Source organism: Lampetra planeri, chromosome 44, assembly GCF_965212315.1.
Source record: "Lampetra planeri chromosome 44, kcLamPlan1.2.h2, whole genome shotgun sequence".
In the NCBI taxonomy this organism is placed as follows: Eukaryota; Metazoa; Chordata; class Hyperoartia; order Petromyzontiformes; family Petromyzontidae; genus Lampetra; species Lampetra planeri.
Window position 1 is genome coordinate 9,954,431 of NC_136150.1, and position 7,641 is coordinate 9,962,071.

Below are 7,641 nucleotides of genomic sequence, written 5' to 3' on the forward strand. Positions count from 1 at the left end.
CTTTTCAAAATATCCGGCACATGTTGTGACTCAGTGACTGATGTTCTAGATGGGCTGGAGAGCTGAGCGAGTCATAAAGAATGACAACGTTCTTCTAGAACGGCCAAAGTATAAACGCACTTCCACCCCCCCCCCCCCCCCCCCATATTCGCTATAGCATTGATTCAAGTGTTATGAAGAAGGGCCATGTCCCCGAAACCCCCGCCAATGATATATTTGTCTTTTAAAGGCCACAGTGTCATTGACGAATGTGGACGTCGAGGAGGAACAGAATGTGCTGTTGCAAAACGTGCACTCCACCTGTTCTATTTCTATGGGAGAAAGAGTTTAGGATGCTTTAGCGACCAATATTATCCATAATATTTTTTTTGGGGTTAGATCGCATAAATATTAATGCATCGTTAAGCCCGCCACCACCTAACACCGTCAATTAGTAAAGTTTGTCACGTGAACAAAACATGCGAAATTAGTTACTCATGTTGTGGGTTTTCTCTCCAACGCACCAGTGTGTTGAACTGGTAACTAATTGGGATGTTTTGTTTACGTGACAAGCCTTAAGTAATTGGCTGTGTCGGGTGGTGGCGGGTTTAACGACATATGGATATGTACGCAATCTAACCGAAACAACCTCTATGATAGGATAGAGTGTTGCCCCCTTGCAAGCATGGGATTTATATGGGTGAACCAGATTCCTCCCACGCGTAATTCCTCATGAGTTGACCGATAACACCGTCATATTGAGAGGACTGCAGAGCTTGGTGTGGGGAGGAGGGTGGATTTGGCGCCAGCTCTACCGCGTGGCTGCTGCTGCTGCCTTCCGGATCGTCCGTGGTTCTCCTCCTGGCGCCTCTGAGTCCATCCTCTCTTCTCTTTAATAGCGAGCGTCACGAGTTGTTGAGATTGTTCATAAAGTATCAGTATTGAAACGTGTTTATCAGTTATTACTTTGTGCTGTGCATTAGAAAGCTGCGGGTCAGCAAGGTCCTGAATCGATAAGCGTGTGGCAGTTCACCAGCATTGATCCAAGCAAGCTCGACTCCTGCTGATGAGATGTTGAATGTCGAAACCGATCCACAGTTTAAAATGGTTCTCTCCCAGAAAGCCGCATAGCTTATGGGATGCATAATATATTGTTTTGTATCTGGAGGGGTATTTCCTGCTTATTTATTTATTTAGGTACAGTATATATACTACAATACATGCGGTATGTACAGTATACAATATTTCCAAACACTGTGCTGTATGCACATGCAGGCCTAATACGCTCTATACACGCGCATAGCGCTATCATGCTACACATTCGCACACTTGCATTCGACAAAGATCCCCTGTATAGCGTTTAACAGACTTTTGGTGCAAGTGCTGTTAGCGAGCCCCTACGGCACATGAGGGGGCTGGGTGGCCAGCGCCATGACCGGCCGCCTTTGTCTCCCTAGTGGTACTCAATGCATACGCACGCACACATATATACACACATCACACCAACCAAGCATGTAGCCTCAATCCATCTCTTGCCAGTGCAAAACCTCTCGATGCTATCGCTCCACCTCGCCTTTGGCATTCCCCTCCACCCACGGTGCCCGTTCACTCAATCTACGATCGCAGATGCCCGGAGTGGCGCTACTTTGCAGGGACGTTTTGGGCAATGGCCCTCAGTGATGCTTCTGCGTTGATACAAATAACAAAAAAAGCATTCCTCCATAGCACTGCCCTCTCTAAAAAGGCCTCTATTTTATGTGCTGTGAAGAAGCTTTATTGCCAGAATCGTCGCCTATTATTTTACAAAATACAGTAAAGCGTCACGCTCACAGACGGCTCTTGCTTATGTAGTGTTGTAAAGGACGGATTTCTAAACTTCTTTATGGCACACACTGTTTACTGTCTTAATACACAATCCCTATCACACAAAGGGGTATACGGTCCCCTCACCGTTACCCTGAGGAGGTACAGCCTCCGGACCTTGTACAGCTCCACACTCAGGCTTCGCTCCTATTCTAAGGAGGTACAGCCTCCGGACCTTGCAGGCTATCTAATCTCCCTGCTATCCCAGCGTCCTCTGGCTGGACCTAAGGGATTTCTCCCCGACCACAACTGAGCCCTAGCCCTGATAAGGGCTGGAGGGCTTGGTCCAGGGTCCTAGATGTCTTCGGCCGACTTGGGTCTTCGTGTAGCAGAACTGCCCAAGACCTCTCAGCGCTCTGGCTTTTATACCGGTTCGTGGCCGGGTTGTCCAATCCCCGGCCACCTTGTGGAACCCGCCGATTGGTCCTTCCCAATCTGGCGTTTGGATCCCACCTTACCCCATTTGACCCTGACCGTTTGAACGAGCGGGAAAACCCTGTTTACAATCCGCTCTCTCACAGCTTGCGAACAGCGAGTAGTTATCACCACTACATCACCCCCCCCCCCTTTGGAAGCCCCAGCAGCCAAGAACCACAAGAACCACAAGAACACCCAATATAAATACCCCCCCAATAACACAACATATATACAATGAGTAACAAACACCAATAATGATATTCGCGACGCAACAACCCAGGCAGTGCACCTCTGCAGAAAAAAACGATGGCCAACCGGGACTCTGTTGAACCACGCAACATGGCCAGTCACGAAAAACGACGCGATTTAGCCCACGTGTATTTCGTGGGCCCATCGTAGGGGATGGGTGTCCTCATCCGGGGTGCAGGCGGGTCAGGCAGCCTGACAAAAATGTTGGGTGGATCCAGAGACCTTTCTGCAGAGACTCGTGGCGCCCCCCGGTTCCCAGCGGCAGAACGTGGCTCGCACGACACCATTAGTCCCGCATTATCTGCGGAAGGAATGACACGTCTGCGCTGTGGATTAGGTACCAACGGGGCGACATCCAGCTCGTCGGACACATCACACGCCCAGCCCTCGTGTTGTGAGTTTGACGCAGAGCCGCGCGGAGCAACAAATGGCTTCAAGCGAGAAGGGTGCACAAACCATCGACGCCGTCCCCAACAGATTTTAATACATTGTGGTCGTACAATCTCGTCCACTTCAACCGGACCCCGCCATGGTTTAAGGAGCTTTGCCGATGTAGACACTGGCACCTGGGGGCAATAAAGCCATGCCTTATCACCTGGAGCCCACTGATGCATGGACGTGCGAGGGGCTCGCAACCTCGAATTGGCCCGCTGGCGGGAGGCGGAATTTTCAATCGCCGCATCACGTGCCTCAGACAGCTTCCGGAGATTGAAGCGTAAATGATCAGCGAGCTTCGATGACCGTGGAAGCTGCTTTATCCCAAGCTGAACGTCAGCAGGAGGAATGGCCTCCCTGCCATACATTAGGAAAAACGGGGAGAACCCCGTCGCTGCATGTGGCGCCATGCGGTAAGCAGCGAGGACCCCCGAAATCTGCAAGTCCCAGTCTTGGGGGGATTCATCAACCTGATGGCAAAGCATAGAGGTGAGCGTACTGTGCAGGTGCTCCACCATGCCATCAGTTTCAGGGTGATAGGGCAAAGTGCGCACCTTTTTAGTACCCAACAGGCGGCATACCTCGCTCAACAGGGTACCTGAAAAATGTATTCCCTGATCGGTCAGCAGCCGTTCTGGAGCGCCCTTGTCCAACACATAGCCTTGAACAAAGGCTTCCACAACGGCCGCTGCCGACTGGTTGGGGAGGGCCCAGACCATAGGCCACCATGTAAAATACTCAACCCCAACCAGAAGGTACTTATTACCACGAGGCGTAGTAGGGAAAGGCCCCAAAATGTCAAGAGCAACCAGCTCGTTTACACGGGATACCGAGATGGGTTGCAGTGGTGGGCATGCCGGCTTCACCGGCGGCTTCCGTCGCGCACATTGGGTGCAGCCCATTAAAATATCAGTTACATCGCGAAGCATGCCCGGCCAGTAAAAGTGCAATCGTAGCAAACCCATGGTTTTGTGCACACCCAGGTGCGACAATCGCTCATGTGCTGCGCACACGGCTGTACATCGCAAAGCCGAAGGCACCACAATTTTGTAATGGCAGGAATCTGCATCCCAATGCATGAGCAGACCCCGCCGCATAGCGAAAGAGTTCAATTTACCATAACGTGAGGCCGTATCACATGCGCGACGACACAGAGACAACAATGACGCGTCGTTCATTTGGTGCTGACCCCATTCGTCCAGCGTTATCCCCAGCAAGTCGTCACCTGCTGGCGGACCATCGTGGTCCACTTCCGGCACAGAATCGGAGGGAAACGCGGCAGAAAATGTTTCAGGAGGCGCAACCGGCTGTACCATTGGCGGCTTGCAGCGGCCAGAACTCGTAAAGCACGCGCATTTATTCCCTGGCGGAAGACGAGATAGCGGGTCGGCATTGCTGTGCTGTGTACCCTTACGGTAAATCACCGTAAAATTGTAGTCCTGGAGGACTTCAAGCCACCGGGAGAGCTGGCCGGAAGGTTGGTCAATGCGCAAAGCGTATTGCAACGCGGAGTGATCGGAGCGAACGGTAAATCGTTGACCGTACAGGTATGGCCTGTATTGCTGGATAAAATAAACAATGGCCAGCAGCTCGCGTCGGGTCACGCAATAGCGTTGCTCTGCAGGGGACAAGACCCTGCTTCCATAGGCAACGACCCTCTCAACGCCATTTACGGTTTGGGACAGCACCCCGCCGATCCCGGTGTTGCTGGCATCGGTGTCCAGAATAAATGGTTTCGCAAAATCGGGGTAAGCAAAGGGCGGTGCTGCTACGAGAGCGTTCCGCAAGGAGTCAAATGCGGCCTGTTCAGCATCTCCCCAATGAAATTTGACCTCTTTCGCCGTAAGAGCATGCAGTGGCTTGGCGATTGTAGCGAAACCAGCCAAAAACTGTCGGTAATACGACGCAAACCCGATAAAGCTGCGAACATCCCCCGCAGAGGTGGGGGTAGGCCATTGGCTGACACATTTTGTCTTTTCAGGGTCGGTGGAAATTCCCGAGCGACTGACTCTGTGGCCCAGATAGCACACAGACTCACGCAGAAGGTGGCATTTCTGCAGTTTGAATTTCAGGTTAGCAGCTCGCATCTTTTCGAAAACAGTGCGCAACCGTTCAATGTGTTCGTTGAACGTGCGGCCAAAGACGATAACGTCGTCAAGATAGATGAGACATGAGTCCCACTGGAGCCCAGCGAGGACGAGCTCCATGAACCTCTGGAACGTCGCTGGGGCCGAGTGGAGACCCATGGGCAATCTATTAAACTCGAAAAGGCCCTGTGGTGTCCAAAAAGCAGTCTTTTGCCTCGACGCTTCGTCGAGGGGAAGTTGTCAAAACCCCGACAGAAGGTCTAACATGGAAAAATAACGCGCCCCTGCCAGAGCATCCAATGACTCATCCATATGTGGAAGAGGATAGGCGTCAGCCACGGAAATTTTATTTAGGCGCCGAAAATCGACACAGAACCAAAGACTGCCATCGTGCTTTTTGACCAGCACTATCGGAGCACCCCAGGGGCTGGTTAAAGAAGAAATTATATCAGCCGCCAGCATGTCGTCAACTGCCCATTTCACATGCTGTTTCTCCGCCGGGCTGAGACGAAACGGGTTTTGGCGGATAGGGGCAGCGTCACCAGTATCAATGTGGTGACGCAGCAGCTTGGTGCAGCCAATATCAAATTGTGATTTGCTGAACACATCCGAGAATTCCCACAAAAGAGCCCGCAATTAAATTTGCTGTGACCCGGATAAATCGTCGGCATCCGTGCAGAGAGCGTCAATCCATCCCTCGTCTAACTTAGGAGGAGGGCGAGGCTGCCGACTGTCAGATACATGTCCAACAACCTCGGTCCCCAGAGGCGCCACTGTCGCATGAGCGAGCACTGTCCCCTGTGGAATTACGGTTTCGGACAGACCAACATTTAAAACTTGGAAAAATGGCTCCCTGTCGCCCGCTACGAGAGTCTGTGCGGCCACCAATGATAGGCTCTTAACTGCTGTGTTGGAGGGCCCCAACAGAATGCCATTTACCGAGGTGGTGGGAGCGAGCGGTTTCTTTAACCGCAAGGGTACAAGCATTTGTGCCCCTGGCAGAATGCGCACAGCGCAAGCCGTAAAAGCCTGCATGGAGGCATTTGCCATCCGTGAATGCGTGGCTGCGGGTAAAAATGCCATCCGGCGGCCCGACAGGAGTTCAATACATCCCTGGTCGATGAGAATTTTAATGGGCATTTTGGCGAGAAAATCAGTTCCCAGGAGACACGGCACCGCGCGGGAGGAAGAGACCAAAACAGGGCCGACCAATTTAATATCACCAATTGCAATTTGCGCCCGAATTTGCCCGAGAATCCCCAGCGAACTTCCACTTGCGGCAAAACACGGAACAGAGACCTTTTCCAATGGTCGACATCGCACCGGCAGTATGTTATGAATTAAATCGGAAATGATAGTGGCCGATGCACCGGTATCTACAAGCACACAAAACTCTACCCCCTCGATCGAACCAACAACCACCGAGGAACCCGCTGTCGCTGCGACCACTCTATGGGCCAGCTCTGACCACTGCCCAGGTTGGAGTGGCCGTGAAGAGTCGCCCGAACACCGCGCGTCATACGCCGAATCCCGAGCGAAGTCAATGGTGCGTTGTGGTGTGTAAGGTGTGAGTGAGGGCCGAGCGTGGGGGGTGCCGCGACTCGCCTGTTTATGCCGCGGTGCACTGGGAGCCCTGTGGTCCCGGTCTTGGGATCCAGAGGAGCGTCGACGAGGTGCACGGCAGTCGGAAGAGATGTGGCCTCGGCGGCCACAGTTGAAACACGTCACGTCGCTGCGGGGGAAGGCCCGTCCCCGCTCCTGGTCGTCGCGGCGTCTGGTGCGATCCGGTGATCACCGGCCTGTCGCCCTGGACGTTGAGAAGACCCGATCTGGAGAGCGATCGTCGTCCCTGCTGGCAGGCCCCGATGTCGTAGCCGATGCAGTGATGGGCTCGTCCTGGTCGAGCATCAAGTGAGTATGGATGCTCCAGGCAGCTCGCAACGAGCACATATTTTCATCATCCACGGCTTGGATGACAAGGCGCAGTCCCTGCACCATCTCCACCAGCTTCTGTAGGACAAGAGCATCGATGGCCTCATCGTCCATGCGGGGGTAAGCCGCTCTTGCCATGGCGAGTAGCGCGGTGCGGAACGCCAATGGCAATTCTCTTGGCTTGCACCGTCTCTCGTAAAACTGTTGGCGTGTGGCGGAAGGAGGTCCGTAGACATCGGACAGCCGCCGAAGTGCTGCTTGTAGTGTCGGTCTTTGTCGCTTGGGAATCGAGATGAGCGCAGCGAGAGAGTCGTCGTCCAAGGTGGCTGGTAGTGCACATAGCGCCTGTGCATCTGACCAGCCAACCATCTCCTGGTGGCTGAGGAAGCGACGCTCAAATGCCGCCCAGTCGCCCCCTGTGTACGAGAATTCACGGAAGACGGGCAGACATTGCTGTAGAGCAGCCGTGTCGTCCTCTTCGTCTAGGTCGGACTCGTTCCCGAACGCGGCGATCGCTTGATCCACGACATTTACTGTACGGCGTCGCAGCCGTGATGACGTGGCGTTGCTGGAGCGGCTTGTGGAGGCAGCATCGCGCTCTGATGACGCGGTGTGCCGTGATTGGCCGCCAGAGTTCCCAGCATGCACGTGGCTTCCGCTTCCGGCGGAACCACGTGAC